This window comes from Tympanuchus pallidicinctus, unplaced genomic scaffold, assembly GCF_026119805.1.
Source record: "Tympanuchus pallidicinctus isolate F22 unplaced genomic scaffold, pur_lepc_1.0 scaffold19, whole genome shotgun sequence".
NCBI classification, from domain to species: domain Eukaryota; kingdom Metazoa; phylum Chordata; class Aves; order Galliformes; family Phasianidae; genus Tympanuchus; species Tympanuchus pallidicinctus.
The window spans coordinates 6,398,351-6,421,608 of NW_026294710.1; the positions used below are offsets into that span (position 1 = coordinate 6,398,351).

Genomic DNA, 23,258 nt, shown 5'->3' on the forward strand with positions numbered 1-23,258 from the left:
AAGGATGTGTATGCCTGAATATTCATCCTGACTGTGGAAACACTGTACTCGTTTCACATCTGGTGAAACCTTCACGCTTCATGAAGAGCAGTGTGGAAAGACAGGGATTCCCAGCATGGAGAGAGAGATTCCCTTCATGGCTAATATCACTCCATCAAGAGCTATCTTTAGGAAATCACTAGAAGAAATGCCAATCGACAATGGCATCCGCCTTCATACAGCCCTTACTTGTAAGCATCACAGAAGCTGAGTGTTTTGGATGCTCTTTAGACAGGATGGGAGGTCGGTCAGTCATTCAGCCTGAAACAGCCACTTCACTTCCTAGCTGCCTCGGGTTTCTTAGGGGACTCAGCTGAGGTATAAATGATTCCCTAAACCCAATAGAAAATACTGTGCAGGCACTTATAAGCACTTATCTCCTCCTAACAGAAAACCAGGAAGCTTTCAGGCTAAAAAAAGAGATGCTTGCTATATTGTGCAGTCCTGGAAAGTAAATTTGCTGGATTGCTGTCTGGTTGGTGAGATTTATCCTCCAAGGACTTCAGTCTACTGGATTTTACTTTGGATCCTAGCATCTGAGCCCCAGCCTCTTCTTTAAGGTTAAGGAAATCAAATCTCTTGACATTAAAAAAGGTGTGATCCCAATCAAATTCAGATTAAGTAAACCTCAGGTGAGTTTTTAAACTTAACTTTGCAGTTCAGACAATCACAGTGCTGATTATTAATCTCTAATGAAATTTATAGACCAGATACAATCTAGCTAATCACATCTACCAGAGAGAAAAAGTGCTTCTAGTAGTATTATTGTTTCATATTCTGTAATTCTTGTACTGTATCAATCTATAATTAATTTATATTATTATTCTAAAGACACAAACAGGCCTTCCAGCAAATTCTTCAATTTCATACAGCAATTTTTTTCTCCTGTTACCAAATAATTATATTAAAACTTATTCCACTGAATAATAGAAATTCCAGATTTTTAAATACATGTTCTAATAAAAATTGTTCTAATAAAAAAAAATATATCTGCAGGGAGTTTCACACAAATAGGAGTTAATGAACTGCGCCTTTTACATCAGTTTCATTCTGCTCCTTTGAAAAATAAGAGGAACACAGCATGCACTAGAAACTAAGAAGTCTCATAGCTGAGAAGAAATTAAACCTCATATGCACAAGCCACTGTTGCCATATGGCAAGGCATTAAGACTTCCTGAAAGGCAGTCTTCTCTGGTTAATTCCAAAAGGCCACAAAATGCATGCACTAATGCAAATTGTGTTCTTGTTCAAGTTCAAGGCCCGTGAAAGCACTGCTAGTTACTGCTTGTTTACAATATTTTTCATGGGCTCAAAAACAAAATTCAAAATTTAACAAAAATGCATTTAGTGGAGGCTCCGTGTTTAAATAGATTAACAGGTATGTTCAGAAATAATGAGTGGGGAAAAAAATATGCCACCTAACTTTGTCAAGGTTATGGTTGCTTTCTCCCTGAAGAAAACCCACAGCATTTGCCTGGTGTTAGTTTAAAGTCGCTTGGATTAGTAACAGGAATTGCTGTGTTAAGCAGTATTTCAGAAAGGAAGATTCGTTGTAGCAGAAATTTGGAGTGGAAGAGCACCAACAACATTGACTCAACACAGTTAGGAGAGTAACTCTCCTCCCCCTGACAGCGAAGGAACGCAGAAGCACTCAGCACCTGATAGGATCAGGGTGACTGTGCAGTGACATGCTAAATTGATAGAAATTTTGTCTCTGAGTCTACCTTAGGTAAAATTTCCTGCAAAGACTCAACTTAGTGCATATGCTAGCAATAATTCAGACTCTTATGCTTACATCCCAACAGAGGTCTAATCTGTTAGCTTGCTCTAAGGATGCCTACTGTGCCTCAAAGGTACCATGCTGAAAAAACAAGTGCTGCTTTCTTTCAAAAGAAGAAACTTGGACTCTATCCTTCTTTAATATATCGGTGACTATTAAATATTTAACATAAAGTAATGCCTAAGGCAATCAAGCAGAAAATGGAAGAGCAAGGTCTAAGTGAAGATTTTAAGAGTGTTAAGCTCTACCAGCTGAAGTTCTTCTCGGCTACATTTTGGCTGTATGCACCTCATGACAGTTCTTAAAATCTAGAGACTCATGACTAAGCCACATACCAAATCCCCAAAGCAGAATCCACACTTCTCTTAACAAGGGCAGCACAGGGTTTCATTTATCCCCACCAGACATGCAAGTCATAAACAGGTTCCAAATTCAAAACACAGGTGGAGCAGTGCTCTGTATGATATTGGGTAAATCACTTTACCTTAAGGAATTTGTCAAAGAAAAGGTAATGAAACCCACTACTCACCTAATTCTCTAAAATTCTCTAAAATTGAATGCTACAGTCATCAGTGTTGTAGTGACAGGTATTGGGTTCATTTTAGAGATTTCTAAACTCTTTGACTGTCAGTGAATTCATAATGCTTGCAAGGCCATTGCAGTATAGCCCCCAGTGAAGAAGTGCAGAAGGCGAGTCACACTACTGAGCATAGGTAAAACCCTGTGTACCTCACAGATGTTCACAACTCTAGCAAATACTTCTTGGGCACACTGGTACCATATTCGTGCCACAGCAGCAGCAGCTCCCAATATACAAGAGTGGAGAAGTACCCAAGTCTTTGCCCAGTAGCAATCCTGGATACAACCCAAGTAACACAGCACTTGGAAACAAGGATGAACTGCAAAGCCTTCCCTCTGCTATCAAGATCTCCCTCTGCCAGCATGATGCATCACCTCTGTTTTGCAGTTTCAATCTCCCTTCTTTTTCCAATCCTTTCAAACTCATTTTTTTTCTTTTCAACAGTTCTTCCATTGTTTCTTCACATTCGTCTTTCTGAGACAGTCAGATACAATCACATCTTGAAGAAGACCTGGAAACAACAGACTTCTTTTACTCTACCTGACACGAAAACGGACAGCAAGTAGCTTTTTTTATAAGAGTTATCCCATGCCAAAGTTCCCTATCTCTTCATCAAAAGCAATTTTTTAATGCAAGAAAATAACAATCTTGTTTGAGCTCCATCCATCAGGAACTACAGAAGTGCACAGCGCTCAACATAAGGAACAGCAGCACGTGTCCCACATGCCTGCCAAGTTCTCAAGTTTTCCTGGAAAAAAAAATACCAGTCACATGTATTTTAACATTTGTTACTTTCTTCACTACAACAGATCTGTTGTTGAATCAGGTCCTTCCAGCCCATGCCAAATTCCCCATTTTTCTCTTTCTTTCTATAAGAAACTAACAGTTCATTTTAAGACTGTCCCCCAACCCTGGAACAAGTAGAATTTAAACTCCATAGGAAGGCTGAGGCAAATATAAAGCTAAGAATCTTTCCAAAGGACACCAAGTACAGAGAACAGTCACATAATGTACAGTGCAAAAATTACTTTATTCATTACCACATTTGTTTTCCGGTTTGACAAGTGCAAGGCAACTGTATTACCTTATATAGAACAGATACTGGCAAGGCACAGACCTGACAGACAACCAATATTTAACTCTCTGGATTACCTACCACAATGGGACACTGACAAGCAAGAAGAAAACACATTTAAAAAGAGGACAGCTGTTCTTGTTGAATTCGGCAGATATTCAGAGTCCAGAAGTAGAATTGCCCCATACACAAATTTTCATAAGCGTACCCTTATTTAGCGGGACCACATCAGGTCAAGATAATGCTGCCACACAAGACTAGGAAACAGGCCATTTTTAGGGAGCAAGGCCTCGAGTTCAAACAAATGACATGCCCCAAATGCCCTTCCTTGCTCTCTATTGCTCTGGCTGATTATGAAGAGAAGGAGAACAAAAATATTCAGTGTTCTCAAGCACAACCTAATAAATAGTATCCATTTAGCACCAGCTAATGTTAAAATGTACTAAGCAAAATATGAAGGTTTCTAGTTTTCTATGGCCACTTACTCGTTACATTACAAAATATTCAATCTTAATTAGAATTATCAGACTGTGACCAGGCATCTCATCCTGCAAATGTCAAGGTCAAATACAATAAAAATAAAACAGAAACAAAATAGAGAATACCGTGACCTTCAGTCCCACCAAGAGCTATGACCATTCTACTGCTGGTTTCAAGAAGTCTGGAGGCACTCCTTCCAAAGCTGCATTGCCCTTTGATGCAGCTTTCTGAGTGGAATTCTTAGGCTTAGGAATACAAAAGCTCATAAAGCTAGCCTGCATATCAGGTCCTGTAAGTACTTGTGCTTGGAAATGATGTGGGATGACTGGCTGTCTCCATGTGATAGGGGATTATAGAGATTCCCAGGAACATGGCAGTCAAGCTTTAGTGTCTAGAGTCATAAGTATGTGGAACTCCTCATGTGCCACATGGTTCTTCTACCTCAGATGCTCTTAAATGTACCAAAGCTCTGCTTGACACAGTTCTGCTGCAGCTATGCTTCCTGATCATCCTCTCTCTTGATGAGCTTTGTTATGTTCTAGTGGCATTTGTACAGGACTGTTGGAACCAGGAGATCTGTACACTTTGGTGTGCTCTCTGCAGCCACAACTTCTGCTGGACAGGTAGCAGGATACAGGAAAATCCATTCACTCCAAGCCATTTTCTCTGATGACTCTAGGAATAAAGAGAGGGACAAGGCTGTCACCCCAATCTGACTCTCCTAATCAGAGATGTGTCAGACTGTTGCACAGGTAATATCTCAGCATGCATTTTGTTTTCGAGACAGTCTGAAATTTGTAAGCTGCTACATCCTGATCCCGAAAATGACCCATTTCTCTGATAAGAGCTTGTCCTTGTCCCTGCTTTGCTTTACACGATTACAGCCTCAGATCTGTTCCCTTTACAATCACCCAGGAGTATCCCAATATATCTCCCCTCTCCCAAACTCAGACCCCAAAACAGACTCACCAATGTCCAAATCCTGCTTGCTGTCCAGAAGGAGGAAGGAAGAACTCTCTTCTCCATGATCTAGGCTACGTGCCTGGAACATGCCCTCTTTCACATCAGTTGGCAGATGTGTGCAATTCAGTCAGAGGGCTCATAGCCAGTTCTCAAATGGTGATGGCCTGAGGATGAATAGTTGAGTCTTGTCTGCCTCTGAGCGGGGGCCTGCTGGCAGAAGGAGGAAGAGGAGGACTGGCTGTCCCAATGCAAAGAGCACATGCTGGAGTGTTTCAGGCATAAGTACTGTCTGCTACAGGACGGGGACCACGCCAAGATCTGACACTGTCTTTGGAAAGAGCTTGGTCTCTCACACTGGTGGCATGATCTTGACTAGTGGATGTCCAACTGTAGTGCAAGTTTACCAGAGATCAGAGAACGCTGGAACCCTATGTGGACATACAAGATGTTTCTCCGGAAAGCTGAGTGTTGTCTTTCTCCACCCAACATTCAACCTGGCATATAAGAAAGAACTGAATGGCAAAATAGTAAAAGTCTGAAACTTTTTTACTCGAAGTAGAGTAAAAATTTCATCTGGGAGCAAGGGCAGCTATACCTAACCATAGTGTAAGTCTCTTCAGACTTCTCTTCAGACAGTCTCTGCCCTTAATGTTGTATTGGTGACCAATCTGTTGGAACACTCCTAGGCAATGAGTTCATTACACTGTGAGACTTTGGCAAAGTTATGATACTATGTGTACTGTTCCCAAATGAAGAAGAGATACAGGTGTCCCCTGGAACCAGTTGACATGGGGTTGCGTGTGACAAATGAGGTCTTGAAGAAGACCAACCGGAGAATTTAAAGGGGTGAGAGAGAGGGACATAATGATGGCACCCAGTATGTCTGTACAGCCTCACAAAAATCAGGCTCTTCCAGTCAAATTTGGTCAATCAAACAGCCAACATGTTACACTGAAAAGCACTAACTGGTTCTCAGATCACTCACTGCGCTCCAGATGGAATTTCTAATGGATCAAAGATTTTGGATAATCACAGCTTTTGGGTCTTAAAGACAACTCTGCAGCTCTCTTACAGAAGAGGGTGGACAGAGATGTTGCTCTGTGATCTGTACAGACACCAGAGGCATGCCCCATCCTTACACTACTCATATATTTTTTGAATTCCTGTACAAAAATGCCAGAATCCACTACTGTTTTCATGAACTTCTGCTTCTCTTTCAGAAATCTTTGAATTGTTAATTGCAGCCATCTTTGTTGTTGAATGAACATTTACCACCTCATTGTAGCCTTTAAAAATAGATTTATCAAGAAAATGCCAGCAGAATATTAAGTATAGCTGAAATAATGGGTAGCATTGTAACAGCCTTCCTGAGGAGGTATTGTGCAGTAGTTGCTCACAACAGTGCAAAAATAGAATGACTGTTCTCCAAATCAGTAGCACCCCCAATATGCATTGCTCATCCCTCACCACAAGAAACACTTCTGTCTTATACAGCTGGACTCTTTCTTAACTCGATTCTATTTGTCAATGCTACATTTACTCAGATGTGTTAGCATCTTCTGTTGTTTCTTTCTTTCTTTCTATCATTCTTTTTCTATTTTTTTCCACTATTTATATTTATCTAGGAGTAAAACTCCTACCAAATAAAATGTTATTGATTGCCTGGGTCACCTGGAATCCTATTTTCAGTAGTGACCCAAAGAGGATTTTTACAGGAAAGCAATTAAGAAATGTATGTGTGAGTACTACTGCAATGCAGGTGCAGGGAGAGCAGTGGGAACACTCTCCAGACACCATTCACAGTCAGCTTACACAGTAACTAACTGGATGCTGTTTCATCCCCTTGAACTCCTAAAAATTATCTTCGTATTTTACAGATTTCGTAGAATTTGAAGCTCTATCTCCTGAAACCTAAGCACAATGCCTCAGTGGATGGCTTTGTACTGCAATGAGTTTCACTGTAAGGGACTAAAAGCTGCCAAGCACCATAAAGCTCTGAGAAACCAAGAACTCTCAGGGGACCCTCTGGGATGTGAATCTAAGGCAATGGGCATTTCTCTTCACAACCTGGCTTACTTTCCTTTTACTGACTATCAGGTTGTTCTCATATTACAAGAAGAAAAAATAAACTGAAATACACAAAACAACTTCACATTTTGGCTACAAAAACAAATCAAAAACAAACCTGAGAAATTAGTCTGCCCACAAGGCTAAAAAATCCATGTACCTTCAGCTAACTGCAAATTTCTATGCCTTACACCTACAAAGACACACTGTTTCTCTATCAGAGTGCCAACTGGATCATTCACTGCTAGTGCCTCTTCCTCCTCAGAGGCACCACTACAGTGGCACAGATGTCGCTTCACATGAATTTTTCTGTAACTTTTCCTTGGTGTAACAAGTTTATCCATTAGATTTAACAGTGTATTTCTCTCCTCTTTTTTTTTTTTTTTTTTTTTTTTTTTTTTAATCTGCCAGATGCAAAGACCTATAAAACCCTCAGAAGAATTAAAAGATGTGTTCTATTGTGATTATTGCTTCCAAGGGTTTTTTGCTACTGTCCAAAATAAACAACAGCTACTAGAACTAAAAGCTAGAAACAACATTTAACATCTGAATTTAACCAAGTGACTCCTCTTCACTTGGCCAGGAGCTGAAAAGGTCACTACAGATAAAAAGAGTGAGAATGAGGCTTTAATTTTCGAATTTCCCATGCCATCCCAGCTCCAGATGCTTGTGGTCAACGAGTCCAGGGATGAGATGCCCACTGTAAGACTGGATAAGAAGAGAAGTATTTTCTCTGTAGAGGTGCTACACAATGCAGCTGGGATTGCTTACACACAGCTTACACAGCCTGAGACTCATTCACCAAAGGGGAAAACAAAGAGGGTGCCTAAGTATAGACAAACTAATTTCATCCGCCTCATTTTTTTTTTTACATATCTAAAAGAACAATATATTTTAAATAAAGTATACAGTCCTTATTTTAAATTATTTAAAATATATTCAAGTAAAATCAAGATTCTATATGAGTAAGTTATGTTAGAAAACAAAATAGCAGCAGCTAAGTCTCACAGAAGTTCTGTCTATGCAAGTAATAATTTTTTGCATACGAGAACTTTTAATTAAGACTCAGTTCTCAATTATGATATGTATCACTAGATCCCATGACTTTACTTATATGCTGAGTGTACAGATCAGGACTATGGGTTTTTTTTTTTTTTGATTCACTGCATAACTGTCCAGACCTAAATTTGATAGGCATTTTTTACTAGAAAAAGTCTTCATGAGCAGATGTATTTTTTCTTTTGAAAAGAACGCTTTGAAATGCTGCTAATAAATGAGACACTTAGAAAAAAGCATTTGAAATAGTGTAGATAATTACCCTTTTAGCATCCTACCACTATTGCCATTTATGTAACTTCTGATATATAGTCAAGAATAAACTACTGAATTACAAGTCGGAAGTCTGAAAGGTTATATTAACTTTCTAAAATAGTACATAGTAAAAAAAAAAAAAAAAAAAAAGATTCTGCCAGAAGGGAAAAAAAACAACCAAGAGGAAACAAACAAACAAAAAATCACCAGAACTAAACCTACCAGGTACATCTGAAAAGAAAATAAGTGGAGACACATCACACCCACACAGGGCAACTTCTGAGCTCATTTGTAAACAGTTCACAGTTCTATATATGGAAGACATCAGCAAAAAGTATTTTCTGGAGTCATGGAAGGAATGAGCTTTACTAAGTAGAGCTGCTATTCACATATCATTAAGAAATATATCACACAAAATCCCCTGTGATCAAGACCTGATATTGGTAGGTTCTGTATGAAGAAAAAGTCTGTATCCTAAGCTGCTTACTGCCTAAGCAGACAGACTATAATCAGTGTGGTGTGAACACAGTCTGTGCTATAGCACAGCATTCAAGCTAGCTCAGTTCTTTTATAGCTATGTTACCCATAAAAAAAAGAAGCAGGCGTGAAACTGGACCTAAATCTCGGTATCCAGTCAATTATTGATGTACTATTTTTCTGTCTACAGTGCAGAACTTTTCTTTATCTTGCAAGCTTCAATTTTCCTGAAATTTTAGGTGTAAGCTTTTTCTATGCTGCTCATTTCTTGCAGGGAAAGATACTGTATTCCAAGATTTGACATAATACAAACCTGAGCATTAAGCAGTACAGGGTGGACTCACAAAAGAACTCAGAGGTGCTGAAAATGGAAAAACAAAAACAAAAACAAAAAAAAACAAAAAAAAAAAACCAACCAACCAATCAAACAAAAAACTTCCATTCATTCTCTAACACCCATAATTCTTCGTACTGCATCAAAATAATTTATTGCTTGAATTCTGGAGTAATAACTTGATGACTAGCTACAGCCCTATCATCTACATGAGCATGGCATGCCTGTTAAACCATGTAACAATGTTGAAACATGCCATTCTCCCTACCCCGAAAGCTCACAAAGCAGTCATATCAGTAACTGTCCTCCTACAAGGAGTGGCTTTTCATGCCATTTCTAGAGTTTTGTTTATGTAAAAACTCAACTGTAGCAAATATATGGCCTGCTCAATGTGCTTACTGTAAAACTTAATCAGGTACGGAATGATAATAGGAGTCAGGTGCTGGCCCAAAGACTGTTTACCAAATCTAGAAAGAAATCAGATCAAGCTCAGTTCAGCACTCCAGCCAGTTCTCAGCATTCCTACCAGATCACATCAAATGCCAACTGATTATGATTCATCATATCTTCATTTAGTAATGGCACTTCATGTAAGACCAGAATAATGTGAAGAATTACTGATACATTTGCCCACCAGTAACCAAGGTTCTGTCTAACTCTTCATTTGACCTTAAAATCAAATATAAAGTGAATGGTGGCATGACCTTGTTCATGTGGAAGTCATGGAATGAGAAATAAATGGAGCCAGCAGTAATTCTGACATTTCTCAAAGGAAAAACAATTAGTGAATGTTTAAACTTCAAATGTGTAAGGCAAGTAATATTTAGTACTTAGAATTAAACCTTGAAATCCTTTCCAATATTTTTGAAAAGAGATTTATCTTAAACATGTTATAGCAAGAGAATTCATAGAGGATATGCTATTAAAAAAAAACAAAAAAACAAAAACCAAAACACAAGAACCAGGTTAGCATTCCCATAAATATTACATTAATTCTACCCAGGTATTCCATGACAAATTAGGTTAAATAAATTCTGACCTATCCCCAGATCTCAAAAGAGCAGCCACCTACTATGCACAACTAAGTAAGGCACTCTTCTTATGCTGATTTGTGTATATATATGCCTTTGTGTATATATATGCCTCCCACTTCCTGGTCAAGGGATCTCACAATTTACAGAGGCAACTGCATAAGCACGCACACACACACACACACACACACACACACACACACACACACACACACGAAGATAAATGGCAGCCTTCTTTAGGTATCTTGTAAAAGACAGAGAAGACCATTTGTATCCCAAACATCTACATTAAGCAGTAGCTGTACACATGCATCACATATATAGGCAATGGGCAGGTTTTGGTAGCAGGAGGATGCGCAGAGGATACCAGCAGCATCTCCCACCCTGCACCATGCACCCTGAGGATCCTCTGAGTGATCCTCTGGGTGGGGAACTCTCTGCCTTCACAATGCAGAAGATGAATTTAGGGCTGTAAGCTTCAATCTCAAGGACCAGTAAACTAAAGTCTAAGAGACAGAGTACTGTCAAACTACAATTTCAGGTGAAAGTAGGGAAATAAAAAAAAATAATTCACTTTCTCGCAGGACTCTGCTGATGCAATTTAGCATTTTATCTTAAGAATGATGGGGGAAAAACACTATATAAAGCCCTAGCTATTTATGGTTTGCATTCACTCTGCTCAGAGGAAAAATTGTGCTGACTACTACCATGGTAAGACATTAATATGTTACTTGTTATACTGACATGCTTTCTAGTAAAAACTTTACAAACTGAAATAATGTTGCTAAACTTCTGTTATTTATGATTCTAAGGCATTGTATTCCTATATGACACATAATTATTCATGCCCTAAGCACCTTCTTGACAGTGTGCTTCTTAAATTACTTTTTATAGATTAAATAACTTTCGCCAGCAAATCGTATCTTCTGGTATGTAAGCCATGCAAATGAAGCCACAGAGAGCAGTGTGCAATTCAGACGAACAAGCAGGTCATTAGGAATTTCAGCACTGAGGTTCATGCTCCCGTCTCCTGCACCCTGTGTGACCAACCCCTCTGCACCTCTCCTTCTGGGATCTGTGTATTCTTCTCAGTACTCCTCTCATTTGACCTAATTTTCCCTTTTGCATCGCTTCAGTTATACATAAGTGCCTCTCAGCTGCCCATTCTTATTCCCTGTAAGTGGCAGATCCACATACTTGTCCCTTGAACTACTAGCCTCCTTCATGTCCCTTTCTATGTTACGTGATCTTGATGTGTTTGGCCGCTGGAAGGCAGTCTGAACTTATTCACCCAGTTCGCTGACCAGCCAGAAGGTTTATCTACTAGGTGTATCAGATTAGATCCTGCATTGTCTTCCAGGTGCTGGTGCCTAAAAGAACCGTCCTATGTCCTTAACAATCAGGCTATCTTCTGTTAGAGAAAAGTGCAGTTCATAGCACCCTGTCTAGCTAAGACCAAGCTTAACCTGCTGAGGCTGAAGTTTCAGTAATGACCAGTCTAATGTCAGAACTACAGTAGGATTTCTTAATAGTATTATCTTAATATCTTAATTGTATTCCCCTCATTTGAGTGGTTGTTACCACACTAACTCCATCCTTCTGGGAAGAGAATGGATCTTGACTGTTCTTTTTTTTCCTCTCTAGCAATTATGATGTTTGAGTGGGGCATGGGAAACCAACTGCTTTGCTACTTTTGCCGCAAAATCACATGTGGGAAACTGCAATTAGGAATCGTACCTAAGCTTGTTGACTCATTAATTGTTTAATCTCCAAACATCATTTTGTCCTTCTTCCCTACTGCACCTCACAAAATTCATAGAACCACAGAATGGTTTAGGTTGGAAGGGACCCTAGTTCCAAACCCCTGCTATAAGCAGGGGTATGTCCCACTAGACCAGGTTGCTCAAAACCCCATATAGCCTGGCCTTCAATGCTTCCAGGGAAGAGGCATCCACAGTCTTGCTGGGCAACCTGTTCCAGTGTATCACAGTAAAGAACTTATTCTTAATATTTATTCTAAACCTACCCTCTTTCAATTTAAAACTATTTTCCCTCACCCTATTGCTACATGCTCTCATAAAAAGTCCCTCCCCAGCTTTCCTGTAGGCCCCCTTCAGGTACTGGAAGGTTGCTCTAAGGTCCCCCTGGAGTATTCTCTTCTCTAGGCTGAAGAGCCCCAGTTCTTTTCAGCATGTCCTCGCAGCAGAGATGCTCCAGCCCTCTGATCATCTTCGTGGCCCTCCAATGGACCCACTCCAACAACTTCATGTCCTTCTTGGGTTGGGAGCTCCAGAACTGGATGCAGTACACTACGTGTGGTCTCATGAGAGCAGAGTAGATGGGCAGAATCACCTCTCTCAAACAGCTGGTCATACTTTGGCCTGCTGTAACCCAGGATAAGGTTGATCTTCTGGGCTGTGAACACACATTGCCAGGTCATGTTGAATCATTCATCAACCAACACTCCCAAATTCTTCTCCTCAGGGCTGCTCTCAAGGCATTCTCCAATCTGTACCTATGCCCTGATTGCCCCAATCCAGCTGCAGGAACTTGCTCTTGGCCTTGTTGAACTTCATGAGGTTGGCATGGGCCCAACTCTCCAGCTTGTCCAGGTCCCTCTGGATGACATCCCTTCCCTCTGGCATGTCAGCTGAACCACTCACCTTGGTGTCATCTGCAAACCTGCTGAGGGTGCACTCAGTCCATGGTGCCCACAAAGATGTTAAATAACAATGGTCCTAACACCGATCCTTGAGGATTGCCACTCATCACTGGTCTCCACTTGAACACTAAGTGGTTGAAAGCAACTCTCCAGCACAACCATCCAGACAATTCTTTATCCAGTGAGCAGTCCATCCAACAAATTCATTTTGTCTTTGCTTTTAACTTTTAAGGCACCGCTAATGACTGGGTTACTGATAAAGGGCACCGCTCAGTATGACATAATTCGGTTTTCAAAGATCCTGGATGGGGACAGACTCCTGATTAATATGGATATATTTTTTTTTCAATGCAAAGTAACGTTAGGTATTTGACCTCTGTCTTATTTCCCCACAGTGTGTTTGTCAGAATGGCTACTTTTACACGTTATTCTTACAAGATGATTTTAAAAGTAACTTTATATGATGCATGCACATTCTGGAGTACATAAGTAATAAAACAACGTCCAGAGTTTCAACATTCAGAGCTCCATTTCTCATTTTGGTGTTTACACTCTAAGCAGATGTTGATAATTTAGGAATTATTCTAGAGGAGCTACAGAAACACCTGGAAATATGGAAAACAAATATTACTGAATAAAGGTCAGGTGTTGAGCAATTTAGTCATCTTCTCAGAATGTAAGGAGATTTCTGATACTAGAGAGTTGTTTAATTTTGAATGAAATGCTTAATGAAGTTCAACTACTAGAAGATCAAGCTAGAAACTTATACTGGAAATGAAGGGGGGTTTTTTAAGGGTTTAAATAATTAACTGGGGAACACTTCACTTATCATGAATCACTTGCTCTTAAGAACTTTAAATCAAGTTGAAGCATATTTCTAAAAAACAACCTTGAGCAAGGAAAAAAAAAGACAACGTTACAGCCTTCATGAAAAAGAAACCTATCTATGAAAATTATACAGCAGGTACGATGTGGGGTCTAAAAAGCTATGAATTCTAAGATCAGACATGTCCCAAAATGTCAGCTAACAAAGTCCAGATTTGGCTGAACACTCATGGATAAATTCACGTGTCTAGAATCAATGCTTCTGTAAGTCTGAGCGTAAGAATGAATGTTATTATAGTATATCCCATATGGCCTTGGAAAAACATACAATGGAAAAGAGAAAGTAGTTCAAATCTAGCTCTAAAACTATGTAATTGGTCAGATAAGAAGAAGAAAAAAAAGTTTCTGTTAAAGGCAAGTCATAGATATTCTCTACATTTTTAAAGGAGGAGAAAAAATGTTTGTCCATTGCAGTACCTTCTTAAGCCCAGACTCAAGCAAATATTTTCACGTCTTTCAAGCCTTAATCAAAAGCAGTTGGCCAGAACCAAACAGGCAGTTTTTGCAGTCAGTTTCCTAAAAAGCCTGAGAAGTCACTTTCAATGAGCTCTCTCTGCCAGTTAAGGTTATTTTGCAGCCTTAGGCTCCATCTGAATTGGTCACTGTAACAGAAATGTCCAGGCAACACTGACAGCAAGAATATTTGTTTCAATCTACTGCCTGTCATATTACTTCATTGCACTCTGTACAATACACAGAATGGCCAAGATTATCTTCATTTCCTTGCCTTGATATTCCTGTAAAATGTACCACTGCCATAGCGCTGGCTTGCACTTGAACACAGAGCTAATCACATCTGTGAACATCCCCTGCCTGTCACTTGTGCAGGGAAGCAACAGAGTGAGCGAGATTTGTCCCACATAGAGGTCTCACAGGAGCTGGAAGCAGATCACAAACACAAATCAGGATGACCGCTGACCTCACCACATTCTGAGCTAAAGGCAAAACTGGTTCTTTTGTTTTAGCCTTCCCACAGTAACCCTTAGCATGTCTTGTAAAAGCCCACAAAAATATCCCCAGGTTTAAAAAACAGAGTGCAAGCAGTGGAATATTACTATCCTGTGCCAGATTTACACGGGAGGTTTTTAGAGGATAACTCAAAACCTTCACCTCCTTCTGCTCCAAATACAGAGGGTTCTCTTTTGAACCACCCTGCTCCAACAGACTTACAGCAACATGTATATAGTTTTTTAAAAAAAACAAAACTAGCAACAAAAGTCTTACAAATACACAGCACTGCAGGCGAGATTCTTCCCTGGGGAGAGGATGAAAGAGCAACATGTGAAAGATGTTTGTCACGTCATTTTGTATAGTACTCAAAGCACTCAGAAACAATAGTGATGAGGATGGTATAAAAACCTTAACATACAGAACTGAAAATAGCACTTGAATAAAAGCAAAAGGAATTAAATATAGCAAGACCAAGAAAGTGCTTTTAAGAAGCTCTGTTTTTTCATGTAAATTTAAAAGAAAAAGAAAAAAAAGAGACTCTTCTAAGAATCCTCTCAAATTCCAAATTTGTCTCCATTATCCGCTGACTCAGAGACTTCACAAGACACTCTGGCTGGGAAACTGCAGGGGTTGCTTCCGACATAATACAGAATTGATGTACCACTGAAGGATGTAGCAACACCACTGAAACAGAGCATCCTCTCCGCCTACAGGGTTTCTAGCTATTCTCTTATGCTCCATATTTCCTCCCCCAGCCAAAATCTCATTTTCTCTTATGTAGAATTCATTTCTATACTAGTTTTATAAACAAGCAGATAAAAAGGATAAATAAATTATTCCCTGGGAAAGTGGCAGTCAAATGGCAAAGTGTAATGGATATCTGATCATATAGGCATACATTTTAACAATGAAGTGTAAAGGGAAGCCAGACACTCATAACTCACTGTATAAATATGTATGAGGGCAACTTAAAAAATTGCTCACTCAGTTTAGGCACTATGTATTTTAGCATGTGAACTACCGCACAGTGGTTCACATGCTCCTATGGGGAAAACAGCACAGATGCTCTGACATTCTCGGGCTTCCACTATTCACTAAAAACAGTGAAAGCATCATTCTTCAGTTTGAACTGGTTATTGGTATGCCATTCTAACCTTGAGATGCTGAAATCAGTCTTCAAATATAAGCTGTTAAGTAGTCAAAACCAAGAAAAATACTGGTTTGCCTGTTTTAATTTTGTTCTGATTCTTGGATTTCTGCAATAATTAGACTAGGATGGGTCTCCAAATGGTTTTAGATACTGCTACCGCATAAGGTAAGAAAACAATACAAAACAACAATGTAGTTTATTTGCAGCTGCTCAAAGGAAAAACAAAACAAAACAAGAAACCATGCAAACAAAAAAGCAATCTATAAGGTAATATACACGAACTTCTTTTCCTTATAGAAGCTCAACATCCATGACACTTTCCAGTAACCTATGCTTCATTCTCAGTTGAAATCTATGTAAGAAATATTTTCTACAACCTGTTTCTGAGCTTAGCAGTGATCTCCCACCAATTTCCTCATTTCTGTAAATGGAGCAGAAGTTTTACAATGTAAGGTCCAAAAAACTGCACTGAAGATATGTCTCTTCCTATGGTGGTGCAACACAGCACTAAAGAATTGAGGTGAGCTTGCGGTCAGAACACTGTGTATGAAGGTTGAGAAATGAGCTGTGCTTTCACCTGTAGACCAAAGGATTTTGGAACAAGGAACTGCGAAGGGCTACTGGGTTGGTGAGTCCTGAACGTCACAACTATTACAAAGTACTACAACTTGGCAAAACCAAAAATAGGCACTCTGCTATTGTTTAAGAAATCTTTAAGAGATTCTGATTTAAGGAATCTTTAAGGGATTTTTAGATATGGGTGGAAAAAAAACAACCAACCTTTCAATCATCGTTAGGGGGTAGTGCTGTTCCAACCCACTCATCAAGCAGCTGGAAGTAGTTTTCCTCTTTTCTTAATCCATACACCCTCAGAAGACAGAGAAGCAGAGGACATCCAGCCAAACCGCTGAAGAAAAAACCTCTCCTGCTTTTAAAAGAGCTGTAATCTACTTTTCCTCAACCTATTTAAGAATTAAAACCAGTTGATTCACACTCATACACAAACACATTTAGGTTAGAATAAATAAAGCTTTCACAGTCATAATCCTGTATTAAGACACACATTCTGGACAACAATCAGCAAAGTCTGTGAGTATATGAAGAGGCAGCTGGCAAGCAAAGTTTTCAGAAGCGTCCACATGAAAATCTCACTAGCTGCCATTATATCTTTCAGCAGAGCAGCAAAAAGCAGAGCTGATGGCCCTTGGTCAAGTAATCAAGGATTGCAAGATCATATTCTGATTTTGTAGCACTTCCTTAATCTCCAAAGGCATTATCTGTTCCAGTTACTACCCAAAGTGATTAAGTCACAAGCACATCGCAAATAAGAGATCAAATCTGCTGTCCTTATGTACAGAGAACCATCACAACATGCAAATCACTACACCATGTAGTGGTTACCATGTAAGTGGTCAGATAGGAATAAAGAAAGAAATTAATTTATTCTTTTGCCATCCAATGAAGAAACATCGAAATCAAGACATAAAATCCATCTCTAGTTTTGTTTTATCATCATTTAAATGGATTGGAATTTTAATAACTATAAAGTATCACAGAATCCTGAGAGTTGGACGGGACTCCGCTGCAATGACGAGGGACACCACAGCCAGATCAGATTGCCCAGAGCCTGGTCCTCCGTCACCCTGAAAGTCTCCAAGGAGGAGGAATCCATCACATCTCTGGGCAACCTGTTCCACTGTCTCACCACCCTCACTGCAAAAGACTTTTTCCTTGTACTTAACCCACATCTACCCTCTTTAAGCTTGAAATCATTTCCTCATATTCTGTCACCACAGACCCTGCTAAAGAGCATCTCCCCTTCATTCCCATAGCTTCCCTTTAGATACTGAAAGGAACTCATTTTTTTTTTTTTAACATATGTACTTTTAAAATTGTTAGAGAATTTTACTGTTATCCTCTATTGCTTCTGTATTTTTTAAGCAAATACCAACAGATACAGAGCTTATAGGGAGTCATCTATGATCAAACAAAAGAATCTTAGAGTTTATATCATAACAATCAAATCAAATTTTATTTAATTACAGGGAAACAAAGATTCATTGGACCATCTTTCTGATCTACTGAAGCATCAAAATTTTGGTCTTATTCTTATAAGTACCTCATATTAAAATCAAAGAGCTAACTAATTTATATTTAGACTCAATGCTCTTAATTTCAGTTCTGTTTTCATTTTGTGGCACTTTGTTTTGCTTTCCATAGGATAGGATGCTGACATTGAAAAAGAAAACTCCTCCTGAGGCAATTTTCACATCTTTATGTCTATTGCCAGTCATTCCAGAAATGTAATATATATATTTACATTTGTTCAGCAAATACTGATGTTTACTTATCAAGTGGTCAAAAGCAGTCTGGCAGTGACTAAATGTTGTGGTAAGTGTACACAACAATCTTCTCTTTTACAACGGATCCACAAAGTTTCTCAATTCTTGTAGTAACTGGGATATTCAGAAATTTCTGCATGAATGGCTGCAGGAGATATGCAGAACGACCTACTGTACACACGTTCCAAAACATACAAATAGTTCCTAAACAGCATGCCAGATACACCCATCTCCTCATGCATGCATAAGGGCCCAATGCTAAGGGCTGTCACGCCGGTGCTGCCCAGGTCTCTTAAGTCTGACACGTGTACCACTACGTAGAGTCCTGCTCAACAAATATCTTCCTCTTTACCTTCCAAATCCACACCACACCAATGCACGAGGTGACCTTCCCAGCCAGAGATCTGCTGCTCTGTGGTGTGCAGAACTTCACACTGCAGCTGCGTAAATGCAGAATTACTGGTATCCTCCAACTCACCACTTCTGAAGAATATGTAACCTGGGACAATCAACATGTTTTACAAAAAGCAAAAACATCTGAGTACACCACGGTCACTTAATTATTTATGGTGAATGTGTGGCATTCCTACTAAAGAAGAGAAGGAAAAAAAAAACCCTCATCTCACCTTCTCTTCACCTTCATCCTGTTACTTGTCTCTTCCACAAATACAAGAAGTGATCTGTTAGCACCTATGATACATATGGCCATCTTCTTTTCCCCTTCAATAAACCTTGACTGTTATTTTGAAAATGCATGCAGCAAACAAGCAATGCTCCAGGCTTACTGCCCTTGGACAAGGTATGTGTATTACTGTGTGGAATTAGGAAATACCAAATGAAATGAGCTGGTCAGAAATTTAAATAGCTTTTAAGTGAACTAAACCATGCATCACAAGGCAGCAGAAAACAGAAAATAGCCCCACCAGATTCAGCTCCTACACTGCAACCCCAGAGAACAAAAGACAGCTGTTATGGTGACTGAGGTCAAGTTGCATTTATAGTCAATACAAAACAAACTCTGGCCTCAATCCCTGGTGAGGGATCAACAGTGCTCAACGGTCCCACTGCTCTCCCCAGGGTTCTGTGCTAACCAACTATTGAAATTTCACTCTGTCAGAGGAAGTTACAAAAGGATCATTATAATTCAGTGATTTCCTACTCTCCCATATCTTCTTAAAATCCCAGTCTTGACATGTTTGTCTGTAGGTGTACACAATGGCATCCCAAATAGATACTGCCTATAGTAACCTAATATTGACTATTGTGTATTAAAGCTTCCATTTTTTCAACGTTTTATGGTTTGAGAAGCTCAACATATTAATATCCTAGCACACAGTTTTCAAAAACATTAGGCAGCCATACTTCCTAATGAGATTGATGATGGCAGAGGAGAGCTATGAATTTCATTAATTCAAAATCAACTTCAGCACTCTAATTTAAAAATGATTTGGATGCTTGATCCCAGGGCTTACTGCTCAAAACCATCAAGCACCTATAATTCTAACATCAGGACAAGATAGAGTTGCTCAGCATTTATATAAATTATCAATGAAACAACAAAATTTTAGAAAATCCAAAAAACGTTCCTAGTTTCTCAGGTAAATCTTATGTAGGTTTGTCAACCCCTATTTTCAAATAGCTTTTGGAAAATTTGGTTAGGTAAAAGTCTTAATTATTATATAGGTTTCTCTTTCATTTATTATATATGGAAAAATCATTTGCCTTTATTCTAGGTTAATCTAATACTGATCTTAACCACTCTGTAAATCAACCAGTAGAAGAGTTCCTTTTTACTGCTAAACTGAAGATTTCATATTAGATTACATTAGAAAACTCTCATCTTAGAAATTCATGATTATAGAAATTTATCCAAGGCTGATACACCTGCTTGGCAAAACCCATACGTTTACCTGCACTGCAGCTGATGGGTGATTCTTAAAACCCAAATCTGACAAAAGAATCAGAGTTGTGCTCAGGATGCAAAAATATAACTCATGGCCACCTTGCTGCCAGACTACATGACCATGACAACAACCTTATGTATGTTTCACTTATAAGCTGCTTTTTCAGCTACTGTGACACAGCCACCTAGAGTTTCTCTTCTGCTTCTTACATCAGCTGTATTGCAGCACTGCTCCATTTTGAACAGAGGTTTGCAATAGTGATTTACCACAGAGTTTTTTTTTTTCAAATTGTGCAACTGTACTTCATAGCATCATTCATCTCAATTGTTTTGTGGGCAGCAGATTACACATAATTTCTTACAGTAGTGGTTCTTTGTATCTGAATTCTATGCATCTTTGATGTCTTCAGATAGCATTTATTTAGAGTTGAGTACAAAAATGCAATCAAAGATCATTTCAAATAAAATCTCAGCCTTTTGTGCTCTAGAAGACTGAAAAACAGCAAATCCTTCCCATTAACTCTTCATGCTGGACATATTGGATGCCCCATCCCTGAAGGCATTCAAAGCTAGGCTGGATATGGCTCTGGGCAGCCTGCTATGGTGGTTGGCAGCCCTGCCCATGGCAGGGGGTTTGAAACTAGATGATTGTTATGGTCCTTCTCATCCCAGGCCATTCTATGATTCTACGATTCTGTGATAATTATAAATAATAAATCAGAAATATAAAACAAGAACACGGAGTGGCCTGAAAGATAATTTTCAGGTGGATAATAGTTTGCTACACATCAAAGACAAATACTTTCTTTCTTTTTATTCAATACAAGTAAAATTCTGGGACGTAAATAAACAGAAGAAAAAAACCCAAGCAGTTTTAGAAAAAAACTACCCTCCGTAAATTGCTCCCATAAATGGTATAAGAAAAGCCCTTGGTACCTTAAAATACAAAGAACAGAATGAAGCGTGTTACGTATTCAATTCTGCCCATGAACACAGAGCAATCCATAGTAGATTCAGTCAGCTTTTATACTGTCTTTAGTGACAGCAGATTCTGAGCCCGAACAAAAATCTCCAAACATAAGCAATCTCTTTCAGCCTATTTACATCTTACATTTGTTCAGACAAGTGATCTTGTCTGAAATAGAATAGAAAAAAAAACAAACTGAGAAAGATGTAGAAGAAAAATAACAAGGTAACACGGAAATGTGTTTTGGGGCAGAAAGCTCCATGGATTCTCAGAGAAAAATCTACAGCAAGGATAATAATCACAAACACTAACTACTGTCCTTGTGGAATGTAAGAAATTGTCTGGAACTATTCAAATGCAAATATTTGGCCACAGATATTAAATAAATGCTTAAATAAAACCTTCAGCAGACAGTACGGTGAAATTATCAGGATGATGCATTCTGTGAGAGCTTACCTCTCCCAGCCAGCGGAGAGAATCTACATCTTTAAAAAGCCTCCAGTACCAGCAGAAAAAAACCACTTTTCAACTAATGGAAAAGCCTCTATTTGCCATGCAGCTTGAAAAATAAAAAGAAAAAAAAAAGACACCATCAAAGAGATCACTGACTTGATTAGAATACTATCTCAAAACTGATATGGGAAATCTGTAGGGCCAGGTAGTTACATAGGAAGAAAATGAACAGGAAAAATACACACTAGAACTAAAAAACTTATTCCTTTATCTTTTATTTATGCAGAATCTCTGTCAGCTGTCAAAGTATACTTTTCAAGGATCAGGCCAATACTGTATAATTAGCAATTATATCGTTCTAAGTCATATTGGTATACGATCCTTATTACTACCAAAGACAAATGCACTATTTTTAATGGATTTGCACTCAGATCATCTTCCTGAGGAACAGACATATTATTAGTTTAATACTCTGTATGATTTTATTACCATCAAGGATTTTATTATCAGTGGGGAACTACAGCAGAGAGACTGAGATTTATTTCAGGTTTCTAGAGAACCAGGCACTGATCACCTGAGTGCCTGCCACTGCTTTATCTAGTCAAATATCTTAAAATCTACATCATCACACATTTCAAACATCCCATGGAAAATACTGAAACTATGTGTAGATTTTCCAGTTAAGAACAGGTGTGACTAAAGGCAGTGATATTATCACTGACATATCTCACTGCTGTATCAAATAAGATGTATCATATACCTCTGCTGTCATGACCATAGTGTACAGATCCCTTTACATGTACTGCTGTATATAAATGACTCTATATAAGTGAGCTTTCATAAAGTGACGTACTGGTCTGTCTTAATTGACTAAAAAGTGCTTATGCAGCCTACCTCCAACTCTTCCTCCATTCACACTGAAATACTAAAGTCACCACAAGACTCAATACTGATAAATATTGAGGCTTTTTTCTTTGTCCATTAAACACCATGTATAGCAACAACTTCATTTATTGGGGGTTCTGTTATTTGAGCTACAGAATGAAACGTTTAAAAATAAAAGGAAGAGGCACGACAACACCTTCGTGCTCAAATGTCTTTGAAATACTGTGAGATTATCTATGGAAATACGTTCAAACCACAGGAATGAATACTGTGATACAAAAGAAAATTTTCCAGATCAATGTTGAATGTACTCTAACATACCAGTAAGGACCCAACCCACAGATCAGGAGAGTTGCTTAAAGTCTGTTCTGACACAGTAGAGGAAAACTGAACCTCCTATGCTAATGTTATGAAGCAAGCATGCTCTAAATAAGACAACAACCATGAAAAGATGACATTTTATATATTTAAACATGCTAAATACATTTGGATTAAAGACTTTTTTTTTTTTTAATTCAGAAATTCTTAATATTATCTTAACTTAGCTACTTAAGTATACACTTTCTCCAAAGTTTTTTGTAATAGACATTGGCAAAAAAAATGAGAGGTATATAAAAACTTATTAAACCAAGTACATTTGTTTCCTTTGCGAAGTTGAGCTATATAGCATGATGAAGGATAACAAACTGCTTTAATGAGCTGTTGAGACTTTTCAACTAACATCTGCGCGTCATTTCTGGCTTGAGAAGCACCACTGAGGAGCCTGCCAAAGCACCGACTTCTGCCCCATTTGCATCGCCTGTGGGATAGGCAGCTTGGCTGGGGAAGGAAGAGGTAAAGCAAAGAGCTAATTAGTGAGTAAGCCCTTTGGGTCAGAAAGCCTGCTGACTCAGTGCTAAGTCACAGACAGTGCTGGGCTCCAG

General features: G+C 38.8%; 1 protein-coding gene and 1 long non-coding RNA gene across 7 annotated transcripts in view; both read right to left on the bottom strand.

Annotated features, from left to right (window-relative positions):
- MAGI2 (membrane associated guanylate kinase, WW and PDZ domain containing 2) overlaps positions 1 to 23,258 on the bottom strand; it is a 699,053-nt gene that overhangs the window by 661,866 nt on the left and 13,929 nt on the right. The gene's annotated exons all lie outside the window — the stretch shown is intronic.
- On the bottom strand, positions 3,411 to 9,177 carry LOC128079583 (uncharacterized). The gene is made up of 2 exons (XR_008206213.1): positions 4,924 to 9,177; positions 3,411 to 4,629 (listed from the first exon to the last, which is right to left on the bottom strand). It is a non-coding gene; the product is annotated as an uncharacterized LOC128079583 (long non-coding RNA).